Genomic DNA, 14,655 nt, shown 5'->3' on the forward strand with positions numbered 1-14,655 from the left:
TTCCTTTCTTTTCTGAAACTGAAATTTTTGTTTCTCTAATATCACACCCTGCCAGACATGTTGTACCATCTCCCTTGTCTGGATCTCTGTGCAACGACTGATGCAGGTGGGCACTGACCACCATCTCCTCGGGGATGCCAGGGCTGATGGCAAAGCTGAAGTCAGTTACCTGCCACTGGTGACACACACCCTGAACACAGCCCAAAGCAGCACATTAAGCAACACCTTCACATACACCTAAGCCAGTACTTTTAAAGTAATATGCAACAAACCCTTCTCCAGAGATTAAGAGCATCCACTGATGAACATGTGAATACAGAACAAGGCCACTTGCCCCACTTCAAGCAGCAAACTCACTGGAACAGCTACCTCCACCACAGGATTACTAGATCAAGTCCTGTGCTCCAGCCGTGAGGTACTGGTAAAATGCTACTTGTCCCTCGGTGCTACTCTAACAGCTCTGGCTATTGCTTCTGGTAGCAAATTCTTCTTGCCCAAACCACGTGATTCCCCCTGCACCATGCTGTGAGCCCCACAGCACCCGCAGGTTAACCGCATGGAAGAGTGAAAATTATGAAAATTGTTGCTGCATGATTTAATTTCACTGGTATCTTAGAAGCAAACAGCTCCTTTCCTCACTCAGGGCTTCTGCAGCATTTTAAGCGCTACTGAATGAATGGTTCCTCCTGAAGGAATGAAGGGCAAAGTGGCAGGAAACATCGCTTTAAAAATAAAGGAAAAAAAAAAAGATTCCAGCCAAGACCCCTGAGGGAACACAACTCCTACAGCCAGCCCTAGAGTGCTGGTGAGGAAAAGCAGGTACAGAAGTCTTCCAGGTGAGAGATCTCATCAGAGATCAGGAGTTTTAGGAGATTCTTGGCTTTCCCACAGGTTTCTTGTACACAAAAGAAGTAACTTAATCTGTGCCCCAACTACCTTCTCAAAGTGAAGATACTGTTTTACCCACCCAGCAAAGGAAGTTTTGTTGCTGCTTGATGCCAGGGTAAGTTTGGTGGTGAAAGTGCATCAACATAAGTAATTTTTCTCGCTTAATGGAAAGCTCAAAATATAAAGCTAAATTTTTCGCAGAGCATTAAAAACATTCTGGTTTGGCCACTTCATCTCTAGCTCCAAATAATCTCTCCCTCTCCAATGAGCTCCTTCCTAGCAGTGGGAATGAGATACAAGCAAGAAGAAAAAAGCAAAACAGCAAGTCAAAAAATCTCTTTGGAGCCAATGCTGGTAATAGAAAATTTTAAGTGCCTCATTCTTTTCTCCTCCCAGCTGTTCCACTCCTAACAATATTGGCAGTTGTTTGAGGAAAGCCCCTCAGTATTTTCACTATATATTTCCTGTAAACACTCAGCACAATATACATTCCTTTTTCCTACCAATATTTCAACGTGGGCTTCCTTATAAAAAGATCTTCTGTGCCAAGCAATCCTCCCCCACATCAGCATGCTTGGAAACACACCGCTCTTTCCAGTGGCAAGCCAGTGACGAGCAAAACAAATCTGGTGATGGTCCCCAGACATACACACGCCAGCCATTAAGCTCCTAGCAGTAGCTGGAGAGCTGGGTCTTCGGGTTCAGCAGCCACGGCCGCAGCCACAGAGGGCTTTGCTTTAGTAGCACACAAGCCCAAGCACAGCTTACATGCATAATTTAGGAGCAAGCCAGAGCTTTACAGCTAGACCAACTCAGTGCTTGCTTCCCTCCACATGGTTCTTGTATAAAACTGCTCCTTAAGCCCAATTCCCAGCGCAAGGCAGTAGGACTTGGAGGTGTTTTAGAAAACCTTAATCTAGAAGCTCCATAGAGCAAATGTTCTTTTCTACATCTGCTCCACAGAGCTCTCTCAAGGCTGCCACTTTTCTACATTAAACTGTCCTTGCCCGTGTAGATTTTCAAATCGAGAGCTTTTATGTGGATAGTTTTTATGTTCACTACAAGTTTGGGGTTTTTCATCCCTTCTCCATTTTTATTCCCTAGCATCCTACTTATCACCCAGACTCCTGAGGTGAGGCAGCCGGTTCTCCCTCCACATCCATGGACAGAGCAGACTTTTCCAGCTCCTGGGGCAAGGCATAGCTCCCAACTGGGCACTGGGCGCACCTTCACGGGTGCCTTGGGAAACTGCTCAGCCTGCTTTTGCTTTCCAAGGGTGAAACCTAGGGTTTGCCTCCAACTTTCAGGTCAATCGGTAAATCAGTAAAAAAAGGCACCCTGGGCTCTTGGCCATCAGCTTGCCATGCAGAGAAGGGAAAGGGATGCTTCAGTTAGCCTGAACTTGAAAATCTGTGATTTTGAATTGAGCTAAAGACCATAAACTAAGTTTGAGGCTCAATGTCAAACTACACACCAAAACGAGCCATCCCCTTTTAACGTCGTGCAACAGAGAAAACTATTCGACAGCCTGTAAATCCGCAGAGAGCACGCACTAATTGTACTGATTCATTTTCTTCCTCAGATGATGTATTGGATTTGTGTCAAGGTTTTGGTAGTGGTGGGCTACAGGGGTGGCTTCTGTGAGAAGCTGAAAGAAGCTTCCCTTATGTCCGATGGAGCCAGTGCCAGCTGGCGCCAAGCCGGACCCACCACTGGCCAAGGCTGAGCCCATCAGCGTTGGTGGTGGCACCTCTGGGGTAACATACTTAAGGAGGGGGAAAAAAACAGCCAGAGAGAGAAGAGAGAATATGTGAGAGGAACAGCCCTGCAGGCACCAAGGTCAGTGAAGGAGGGGGAGGAGGTGCTCCAGGTGCCAGAGCAGAGACTCCCCTGCAGCCCCTGGTGAAGACCATGGTGAGGCAGGCTGTGCCCCTGCAGCCCCGGGGAGGTTAACCATGGAGCAGATTTCCACCTGCAGCCCCTGGAGGTTAACCATGGAGCAGATTTCCACCTGCAGCCCCTGGAGGTTAACCATGGAGCAGATTTCCACCTGCAGCTCCTGAAGGTTAACCACGGAGCAGATTTCCACCTGCAGCCCGTGAAGGACCCCACACCAGAGCACGTGGGTGCCCAAAGGAGGCCGTGACCCCGTGGCAAGCCTGTGGTGGCACAGGCTCCTGGCAGGACCCGTGGATCCGTGGAGACAGGAGCCTGTGCTGGAGCAGGTTTGCTGGCAGGACTGGTGACGCTGGGGGGGACCCATGCTGGAGCAGTCTGTTCCCAGAGGACTGCACCCCATGGAAGGGGCCCACACTGGAGCAGTTCCTGAAGAACTGCAGCCCGTGGGAAGGACCGTCTCCCATGGGAGAGACCCCACGCTGGAGCAGGGGAAGATGTGAGGAGTCCTCCTCTGAGGAGGAAGGAGCAACAGAGACAACGCGTGACGACCTGACCGCAACCCCCATTCCCCATCCCCCTGCACCATTCAGGAGGAGGAGGAAGAATATATGGAAGTGAAGTTAAGCCAGGAAAGAAGGGAGGGGTGGGGAAGGTGTTTTAAGATTTAGGTTTTATTTTCTCATTACCTGACTCTGATTTGAATGTTAATAAATTAAACTAATTTTCCCCAAGTCAAGTCTGTTTTGCCTGCGACTGTAGCTGGCGAGTGCTCTCTCCTTGTCCTCATCTCAAACCATGAGCTTTTTGTTATATTTCCTCTCCCCTGTCCAGCTGAGGAGGGGGGTTGATAGAGCAGCTTTGGGGGGCACCTGGTGTCCAGCCAGGGTCAACCGCCCACAGATGAGGACTGTCCATATCAGACCATGAGCAAGGCTCTCCCCTCGGCTCCCCACTGACTGTACCTGAGGCTGCACACAGGACTCCAGAGAAGACGATGCTTGAAGGCAAGGTTATTTTATTTCTTCAATGATTCGTTACATACCACTCCCCTCTCCCCTTTGCTCTCCCAAAGAAAAGTATCTGCTAACAAAATTTATCTCTAGCATCAGAGGAGCAGCAGGATCTCTGCCCTTAGGCAGAGAAAGCAAGATCAGAATGGGATTTCTGTGCAAACATGAACCGAATCCCAACTTTCCTCACACAACAGCAGCCCCATCTTCTGAGCCAGGCAGTTAAATATTGAGGAAAAAGCATGCGGCAACTCCGATTATGTGGAACAAAAATTAATTGAGGGCATAAGTCTCCGATTCAGCTCTTCATTTATTTTTTCCACAGCACATTATATGCGAGTGTGGATTGCAATTCAGACACCTGCAGGGAAAGCAGCCCAACCCATCTGTGACAGTGATATTACCTCCTTTTATCTGTTTTTCTGGTTAAAGCTTCCGTTTTTTTATCAGCCCTGCAACAGACAGATATGTGGACTCTTCCAAAACTGCATCCCCCTTCCTGACATTTTAAACTACACATTTAGAGACCTGCAATTTGAAAAACGACAACAAATTTTTCCCCAAAACAGACTTTAAAATAAGGCATGGGAAAAAACCAAAGCTAAGTTCCAACAGAATCTCAAAAACACCATTGCAAGAGCCCACACCCTTCCCTTAAGATAGAAATTAAAGCCCTACTCGCCCGCACCCCACTCTCTTTAACAGAAATCCTTCCATTGTTTAAAGCCACTTACACACACTTTGGCCCATGGAAGAAAAAAAAAATCCTGGGAACAGCCCTATTCTGGCACAGCAACAAGCTAGATAAGTGCCTGGATTTTCCATTTACAGCTCCTAGACACCTCAAGCTGTGCCAACAGGGGATGACTGAGCTGCAGGGCTTTTGCAGGCTCTCACCTATTGACAGGGATGTGCCTTTCCAGGGGATACCTGCTCTCCCTGTCACCTCTGCACCCCTGGTGCATCAAGCTGCGCATCGCACAGAGGCGACAGCAAGGGCCAGCATCCCACTTGCCCCATACAGCTATGTAGCCTTTCTGCAGCAGGCTGGGGGTCACTGCATCCCCCCCCAGGGAGTTACCATCCAATGGGACTACGATCCTCTATTTTTAATTTTTTCTGGTTTCTTTGCCACCAGAAAGGAGTCCTGCCTGGCCCTTCTCTTTCCAAGGCAAACATGTGATTCTGCCAGCATTTATGGCACCGCAGTGACAATGCCAGCAGCCAACAAGGCCACCACGACAACCATCAGGTGGGAGGAAGGGACAGCACACGTTGGGCACACGCCGCAAGATGATTCTAGTATGCAAGATGAGACTTGTCCCCGCACATCCAGCAAACTAGAGTTTGCTGTACCGATGTCAAGGGATAACTACTTCCAAGCTGGACACCTAGACCACAGCACAGAGCGACCCACGCTCAGGTCCAGCGGGAAGCACTAACTTGTGTAGAAGGTAGGTGAGGTCCCCAGACTGCGAGACCACAGGGGCAACTACCACGGAGCCCGCTAGCAGCGGGCATTTGCCCCCAGCCATGGGGCATATGTCACCAGCTGAGCACAACCACCACCCGACTCTGAGCCCCCACAAGCCAGAGCCAAACATGGCAAACAGCTCGCTGCAGCGCGAAGAGAGGTTTTGGGAGACCGGCAAGAAGCACTGCTGTCAGAATGATGTGCTTTGTGGTGGGCTTGGATATGAGTGGCAGGATTTGAAAGTGCCTGCTACACACCTGACAAGAAGAACATTGATTTTGTGGGAGATTTAAGAGAGGATGCTCTTCCCAACTGTCTGATTCATCCTTTTTAAATAGCAGTTGTATTTAATTATTGCTAACAAAATGCTTTCAACTCTAACGCTTACAGACACTATTGAGTATATCTATAACCATTCCAATAATCCTCAACAGGTCTCAACCAAATAACACAAAAAGGTGCCCTCTGACCCATCCTGCATCCGTCAGAGAGCCCGTAAATCTACTCAGGATTGTGTTGCCCACCTGCTTCTGCTGTGCAGGGACCAGTGGGGTGCCCACAGGCACTGCTGGGAGGGTAAAGAGGTGAGACTTTGAGAAAAATGAATTATCCACGCTACAGTGAGGGATGTTTTGCTCCATATGGCTCGAACATCTGGATTTGTTATCGGAGGCATGGCCCTCATACCTTGGTGAACTCTGCAATGACTTACTTATTCCACTGCTAAACCACACACATGCCTCCCCCCTCCACTCCAAATAACTCATCCTCTTGTCCACCTCGCCTTTGCAGGTCAAGGTCAGTCACCAGCATGCAAGAAGGGCGTCCTGAGGCTGCTGATCTGACACTAACAGATCTACAACACAGTGGGTCAGGCTTCCCCACAGCATCGTAGAGCTGCTGTAGGGTGCCGGTATCAGCCCATTTGCAACAATGGCAAAGATCAGCACCACCAGATACTGTTACCGCAGGGCAATCAAGACTGTTTTCCCTTGAAGCCTGCAGGAATATTATAAGCACATCTTCTAGAAAGTTGAACCATAATACTTCAAGAGGACAAAGGCTCCTTAAAATGCAGATCAGCAGAAACCCTGCACGGGAAGCCGGCTGCTGCTCGCAGGGCTTGGCTGAGGAAAAGCATCTCCGCCAGCAGCCCCACCACTGCCCAAGCACAGCTCCAGAGTAACTTGCCTTATTTTAGATGCAAACCATCAGATTGAAACAAAATGTTTTGCTAGCAAAATGCTAACAAAGTGTTAGCACAGATTTCTGCAGTGCCAACATCACCAGTTTCAGTCTTAAATCAGACACTCAGAGCAGCTTGCCACTGCCGTGCTTGCGAGGCAGATTTTATGTTTCTAAAGTACCTTATTTTTAGGCGCAGTTATCAACCCGCACGTCACCATACATGCCCTACTTTCTATGTTTTCTGCATCTACTCCTGTCCAGTCAGAGATGGTACGTTGGCTTGACTTGCTGCTCTGACAATGGAGTTGCTCTGACATTCGGTTTCATCAAATATTTACCACTTCTCAGTTTGAAAATATGATTTTGGATACTTTACATTAACTTGACTATGAACATGGTGCCAGAATTGATGGTACTGCTCTCATCCTCATCAGTCTAGTTCCTACTTTGCTTCTGCTGTTTCTGGGATTACAAGCACTAGGGCTCTGCTGCCACAGGCCAGGGAGAACCAAAGTCCCTCTCCTCATCCACCCACGAGCACAAGGTTTCGCCATCCTTCTCCGCTGTCTCGATGTGCAGCCATGCCTGGATGTGCAAACAGCCAGACCTGGCCAGGGGATAGACACTTCCCAAAGATATAGAGATTTATTGGCCAGGACTCGGACGGGAAGAATGGCTGCTCTTAAGCGAGACTTTCTGGAAGGCTTCCCAGGCACAGTTCCCACCCTGCCATTCTGTGTGTACCTCAGCTGAATATTTGTTCTGAGAAGCAGTTTTATTTGGATGGCAGAAAATCAGTGTTCTGGTAGGAAAAGTCAAATTCAGGTAGCAGGGGCACCTTAAAGCCAGAAATCTGATCTGATCCAGCAGATGGTGGAGACGGCCCTTCTGCATCCTGCTGACAGACCTACAGCACAGCTCCCACCAGCTGCTCTGGTGGGTTAAGCAAGTCAGCAAGCAAAGCCCACCCAGTACAAAGCCCCTCTTAATTTCACATACCAGACGTACTCTTGCTGAAGACCTCAGTAATAAAAAGCCAAGCCCTACACAAATCCTCAAATCTCAGCTTAGCACCATAAAGTAGAGAAAACGATGGTGGGTATTACTAGACACTTGACAGCCAGCATGGGACCCCCATCTTCCTTGGTCTTTCTCCCCTGATGGGTATTTGACCTCTGAGCCACTGAGCAAAGTAATCAAGCAGAATTTGTGTCTGTGAAATGCCACCAATGTCCAATATTGCCACACAGAGCCGCTGTAGAGCAAGGCCTCACACCTGGGGGTTTCTCATACAGATCCTTAGAGGTGCCATGGCTATACCATAACATCACATGGAGCAGTTGGGACAAAATTAAGGCAACTAACACTGATGAGCAAAGCTGTGCATCTCCAGCCTTCCCTCCTAGGCTTTCCCCTCTCTTCTCTTCCAGAAATACCCAACCTGCCACTCCTGCCCATTCCAGCTCCAGGGCAAAGCATCAAGACTTAGGGTGCTGAGCAGCCCCTCACCTACAGAGCAGAGTCAAGAGCTAATGAGCAAACTCACAAGAGAGGTCTCTTGGCAACACAGGGTGAGAGAAAAGGAGGGGGAAATTGCTGCCAGCTTGTTTGTGTGCACTTAGGGTGGCATTTCCAACCCTGTAATTGTTGCATAATGAATTTAGCAACGTAGTTCAAGAGCTATGATTCATTCAGGCAAAAAAGACATGAGTCAGCCCCCAAAGAATCATGAGAGGTTAAAATTATATACATTTAACTTGAGCTTGACAAATCCAAAGGAGCAGCGTAAGAGCAGCATCTCAGCACAACTCAAAACATCATGCAAATATCCCCACTCCTCCTCCCAGCCAACGCAAGACAAGAGTAGCATGAGAGCAGCGCCTAGGTCAGCTGTTGCAAATAATTTACGCCTGCTGCCTATGCCCAGCTCAGGTTATCAGCCAACGCTCAGAAAAAGGCACCTGGTGCTGCCTCTTACCTAGTGTTCACACTCACTCACCAAGAAAGGTGATAAGGTCCCATCCAGCCTAAGAAAAGATCTTTGCTCAATCTTGCTGCGGATCTCGGGAGGGGGTGAGACTCGGGATGCTTGTTTCACTGCATGCAACCAGCATGACAGCCGGACAGAGGGCAGGGGAGGAGAGCAGAGGTGGCTGCGGGGAGCTGGCACTCAGGGTGTTATAGCAAACTTCAGAGGAGGGGGTGGGAAAGGAGTGCAGATCTTTGCAAGCGATCAAGCAAGAAGCAGGGCAGATTTATTACAGAAAAGGATGCCTAAGTTAAGGAGCATATGTGCATCACCGGGAGGTGATGCAGAGAAGACCTCAGGGGAAAATAAGATGTTTTCATAGCTCTGTTGGGTTTCTTAAGTCATGCCCTGTATTTTGTGCTTATGGAGCTTGCATGTATAGAACGAAAAGTTATTTTGGAGTAAGATAGGGTGCGAATGCAAAGCAAAACTACTATTCTGGGTTAACTCCCCAGGTGGCTTCTTATTCTAGAGTGGCAGTACCTTTTTCTAGTTTAATTCACTTTAAAAATAGATTAGGCCAATGGTTCTGATCTGCAAGGCCATGGTAGCTGGCCTGCTGCTTTTAGAGCATCCTTAATTAGAGCCTGGATATGGGGACATGGGGGGGCTCCAGGATGCAGATGTGATAGCCCAAATTGGGAAACTTTATGTTAACCTAAACCAGGAAAGAAACAACCGCCTGCAGGAGGGTCTGCACAGACACCGCTTGGGCAGGACCTGCTGCACAGCAGCTATTCCTGCAGCAGGCACAGGGACACACCTTGGTGGGGGACAGCCCATGCAACGCACGCTGCCAACCATAAACCAAACAGCACCAGACGAAACCCACAATCTGCACTTTGCACGCAACCAAAAGCCTTCTTATAAAGCCATTTTTGTTTGAGGTTCATTTGAATTTACCATTTATCAAGCTTCCATTTAGCCTCATTAATCACAGCCTATCAAGCTCTTTCAAATGCAAACATAGAAAAGTACCCAGCAACTGCACTTCTCAGTTCGTCCTTCTCCTGCTGGAATTATGGAAGGCTATGAAGCAGGAATGCCAACCCACCTGTCTCCTGCCTTTCAACCACTTCCCATGGGATGAAATCAGCAGACTATTCTGGAAAAATACACACTGATTTCTTTCCCTGCCCGCCAGCAACAGTCAAGGATAGCAAACAACGTGTTGTGCAGGAGAAAGAGCATCCCTGTGAAAGTCAAGGGGAGAGGCAGCACCGGTACCTGCATCAGCACGCAGATGCTGTCTCTGGAAGTATCTTTGTCAAAGGCTTTGCATTTCCTACCCCGGCCTCTAGAGCCAGAGGTCTCACAGCTCACCTAATCCACGTAAACGATATACCATTTGTTTGCTTTGTAGGGGTATTAAGGCTCAGGCTTCCTCAAGCTATTATTTTTTCTTGGTGCCTATGCAGCTGTTAACCCCGGCATTGACATGCTTCTGTCGGAAAAGGCCCGCTAGGAAGAAACGCACTACTCTGGCAGAAACACTTGCCCCAGCTCTCAGAGGTGCCGAGGGGTGCCGCCAAGTTCAGGCTCAGTCCAGTACCATCAGTTCTCACTGATGAATGCTTTCCAGCTTTGCCATGAAACGTGGGGTGCAGAGTTCACCCCTCTTGCCTTTCGCTCCCAAAGTTTGACAGTTTTTTCCACTGCCCTTCATCTGTGCTCTTTGCACAAGCAAAATGCAGCACTACTGCCCCAAAGTGGGGACTGCCCCGATTTCAGAGGAGAAGGGGCAGGCCAGTGGCTCATGTCCACAATCACCAGTCCCTCAGGCTGCTGCCCGCGGCAAGACACGCTGTGCTCCACGCTGAGCCCGCCACCAAGCGGGGCCTGGGGTAGGAGTGGGCTTTAGGTTGCTCGGAGCTGGAGCCTGATTTCTGCTGGGTACCAGAGTTCCCCTGCACCTCCACAGCAGCCAGCAAAGCGCGTGGGCTCTGCTCTCCTTTCAGGAGTGCCCCCTTCAAAAAAAAAAATTTTTAAATAATATTTTTACATATATATGAAGAAAAACCATGTTGGACAGCAAAAAGTGACAGTCAACAAATGAACATGCCCTAAACAAGACTTTGGTGAGCCACAAAGCTGGTGTCAACCAGCAGCAGCACCGGCAGAACAGCGCTGTCGAGATGAGCGAGCAGGGAGCACATGGGAAGGAGATGAGGAGAGACAAGTAGATTAATAGAAGATGACAGATTTCTAGTAAGATTGTGGTAAGCCTCTCAACTTCCCTAAAGGATGAGCCAGCTGGCAAGGCCATCCTAGGAGGTGGTGTAACTTGACTAACAGCCTTGCAAAAAGCCAACAGCTGACCCCTTTCACGCATCCCAGCTCACTCCTGCAGCTCTTTAAGCAAGGAAGGCTGAACACACCATGCCTGGATGCTCCCACACCAGCACTCACCTGCAATTATAGCCCTCCTTGCAGAGAAGCCACCAGCCCTGAATTACGTTCAGCAAGCGAACAGCAGCGAGGTCAGGCTGACCGTTAGCGCCGGCAGAGCACACGGTCCTGCTCTCCCTGGCCCCGACCAGCCACACAGCACGTTTCCCTGCCCACACAGGGGCTAACCCTGACCCACAGTCTCAGCATCAGGCCATGAAGCTGCCAGACACATCTAGGGAGAGGCAAATTGCCCCTGAAAAGGGCTTTGCCAAAGCAGGGAGGGGAAAGCAAGGTAATGAGTGGGGCCCCTCCGTCATGCTTTTGTCTCCTTACTAAATTCAGCTCTGCTGGGAGAGCCGGCAGAGCCAAGTCCCTCCAAAAACATTACACCCCAGTGAGCAGTTTTACCCTCTGAGGAAGAAGAGGAGAGGGCTATCCACAGGGGAAGGCAAGCTTGAAATGTTAAGATTTTTATGCTTTATGGGATGATACCTTCAAAACCTGCTGGAGGTGGGGTGGATACCATGCACAGGTATAGCTAGCAGAAAGAGTTTACTATGCCCCCTTTCCAGGACCTCAGCAAAACCCCCTGAGTATCTGAAACTGGTGGTATCACCTGGGGCAGCAGAGGGTTTCAGAGTGAAGAACAGCAGCTGCCAGTTTGTTTGATATCAGACAAGTTCTTCTTCTTAGGCCAATTAGCTGGTGATATAATTTGCCCACTAAGGTCACTGAATCATCACTGAGCAGTTTCAAAGGAGACCAGATGAACTGCAGGCCAGTTTTCCCCCTCCAGCTCAATGAGTGATTCCAAATACAGTTAATGATAGTGGTTCATAAGTATCTGGCGGAGGATTTGAAAGGGCAATTTACTGCCCAAAAAGAGATTGACCTCTTTCATGCCAAAAAACAGAGCCCGTGAAGATGTAGGACCTGATTTAGGTATCTTAATTGACTTTAAATACCCAAGAGCTGCCAAACTTCAGTCAGACGTAGGTAAAAGCAAAAAGGAGAAGCAGACCCAAAAAGAGGTTGAGGAAGGTCCCAGTTAAAACCCACTTTGTCACCAACAGGCAAGAGACCTTTTTAAGGACAGGGATAAGAAAGGAATAACGTCCCCAGAAGACTTTTAGCACAAACCCTGCATTTTCATGAGTTTATATAAGATAAAAATGAGACATCCCCTCATCCACAAAAGCTTCATTATTTGTCAACCTCAGGCTCCATAACCAGTAAACACTGGTTGATGTTTTTCTTCTTACTGGATGAAATGTGCCTAGAGGCAACAGGCATTTTATAAATTATTAAACCAAGGGAAAATAAGGTTCCAACAAAGTGGCTGCAGAAGCACCAAGGAGCCGGTACAATTGGTACCAGCACACTCACACAGAGTCATTTTTCCTGCAACGACAGACTCAACAACAAGACATTGTTAGAAATGGGCAGCCTGGACACGTGGTCTTGATGGCAAAAAGAAGACACGGTATCTCAGCATTTCATCACACCCACCACAGATAGCTGAAGTTCAACACTTTAAAACCTTATTTTTTCTCATGAAATAGTCACTTATGTTTTCCAGTCAGATGGAAAATACACACTTTTTTTCTTTAACCTCATGAGAGATCTCAGGACATGAAGCAAAACCCATAAAAAGTAATGTAATAGAGTATTTTCAATATCGTCCACAGTTTTTGGTTCAACCCATAGTGGAGAGATTAAGCAAGAAAGGGAAAAACATAAATGAAAAACTATTCTTCATATTCAGGATTGAATACATTACATCTTTCACAATGAACACGATTCCCCACCAGATTAAATTCCGTTCCAGCCAGAAAAAAACCCTTTTGCTTTCTGCCATAACAGCACCTGGCCCCTCCATCTGTGAAAAAGCACTTCGCAGTAATGGCAGGGCTCGGGTCAAGGAAGGCTGGGTCAAGGTGAAAGCTAGCACAGCCCAGGCAGCCGCCCCTCCCCGGCTCCCCGAGGCTTGACAGGGAACACAGGAGGCCTCAAACCGAGGGGTTTTGGGGTTTGCCCGAGGTTTGTGAGCCCTCTGCTTTCCTCTGCAATCTGTGAGAAGCCACTTTCCCTGCTACTCCACTGTAGCTTGAAGCATCCTCCTCCTCCAGTAGTTGTCACAGCGCAGAAAAGATCTTTTCACGGTAAGTAAGCTATAAACGTGATATAAACGTGAACTTATGGGCCCGTCAGAGTCAACCAAAAGCATCTCTACCACCTCGGACACCTCTGGCCCTGGGGCTGGAGAAGGGGCTGAAGTTCAGGCTGAAGTTCGCCTGCTCCGCCAGCGTCTGCGGGAGACTCTCTCTGAGAAAGACCTTCATCTCACACAGAAACCAGCGCTCGCAGTCGTGATGCCATTTCAGGAATTACAGTTGCTTACATTTATGCTACCTCCAGCATATTGCTCCCACACCCGAATCATGCCAAAAGGGAAGGGATTTCTAAACGCAATAAGCAAAACCCACCCACGAGCAAACGCAAGGAACTCACACCTTCAGCGTCCTGGGTTCTGCGTGATGACCCGCGGCACAGACGTGTACTCGCACACTAACGCCAATGGTTAATGGAGTAAAACTGCCTTAAAGGGGAGATCACGCCCGCAGCACCGGCCGCGTCCAGGGCAAGGCTGCCCGCACCTACCGAGGGACCAGCGGGCGCCTGCTGCGCCCCGGGGGCGGCACCGGACCGCGCTATCCGAGGGGCTCCCGCCAGCCGCTCTGGACCGCACAGGGCTGGAGTTCCCGAAACTCCCGCGCCGCGGCCCTGGGAAGGAGAACGGGGAGCCCCGGCGCCGCGCCCGCAGCATCCCGCTCCGCCGGCACCGGCACCGGGGCGGCCCCGCGCCGCGCCCCCCGCCGCTCCCAGCCGGCCCCGCGCCCACGGCCCCGCACTCACCGCGGCAGCTCCGCACGGCGCAGCGGGCCCGGCAGGCAGGAGGGCAGGCAGCGGCGCCGCGCAGCCCCGGCCCCCGCCCGCCTCCGGCTCCGGCTCCGGCTGCGGCCGCGGCTCCGCCCCGGGGCGGGCCCGCGGAGGGGGCGCGGAGCCGGGCCGCCGCATCCCGCCCCCCGCATCCCGCCCCGGCAGGTGGAAGGCGCGGAGCGGGGGAGCGTCCCCGGGGATGCTGCGGGAGCGGCTTGTGCCGAGCGCCCGCCCGCCCGCCGGCCGTGCGGGGAGGGCCTCTGAAAGACGAGGGCTTGTCCGCATTTGGGCGGCTGGCGCTGGCTGTGTAGCTGGGAGGGTAATTAAAATAAATTAATTTTTTTTTTTTTAATGGCATTCCAGTTTTGGTGGAAGGTTACAGCCATGCCTCGGCCTTCCTGAGGCTGCCGAGTGCGGCTGTAGATAAGATTTGCCCTGACTTCTGCCTGGGAGCAAGACGCGGGATGCTGCTGCCTGCGCCGAATTTGGAAGGTCTGGGGAGGATATCCGGGTTAGAAACCGTTTTGCCCTTTTTTTCAGCATAAATAGCTGAGCCCGGCAGCAGGTTCCTGTTTGCCACAGAGCGAGTCGATGAGAGGGAAGGGGTCCCAGAGCATTTTTTTTTTTAGGAAAAACTAAAAGCCCGTCCCCAGACAATGTAACGTTCAGGCTTTTAAAGCACAGTGACTGATGCCAAAAACAAATGCCGTTCCTGAAGCATGCCTCATGCCCATTTTACAGACAGACAAAGAGAGGCAGATAAGAGTCTTTGCCAGGAGCCAAAGCCAGTCACCAGAGCTGGGAGAGAAGCCAAGAAGCCTCCTGGGCCAGGGAGC

General features: G+C 50.1%; 1 protein-coding gene across 1 annotated transcript in view; it reads right to left on the minus strand.

Annotated features, from left to right (window-relative positions):
* Nucleotides 1-13,883, minus strand: part of PPP1R16B (protein phosphatase 1 regulatory subunit 16B) — a 65,486-nt gene extending 51,603 nt beyond the window's left edge. The window contains exon 1 of the mRNA XM_064465766.1: nt 13,796-13,883. The gene's annotated coding sequence lies outside the window, so the exon portion shown is untranslated. The remainder of the gene's footprint in view (nt 1-13,795) is intronic.
* Nucleotides 13,884-14,655: the final 772 nt, after the last annotated feature.

Source organism: Phalacrocorax carbo, chromosome 14 (assembly GCF_963921805.1).
Source record: "Phalacrocorax carbo chromosome 14, bPhaCar2.1, whole genome shotgun sequence".
Classification (NCBI taxonomy): Eukaryota; Metazoa; Chordata; class Aves; order Suliformes; family Phalacrocoracidae; genus Phalacrocorax; species Phalacrocorax carbo.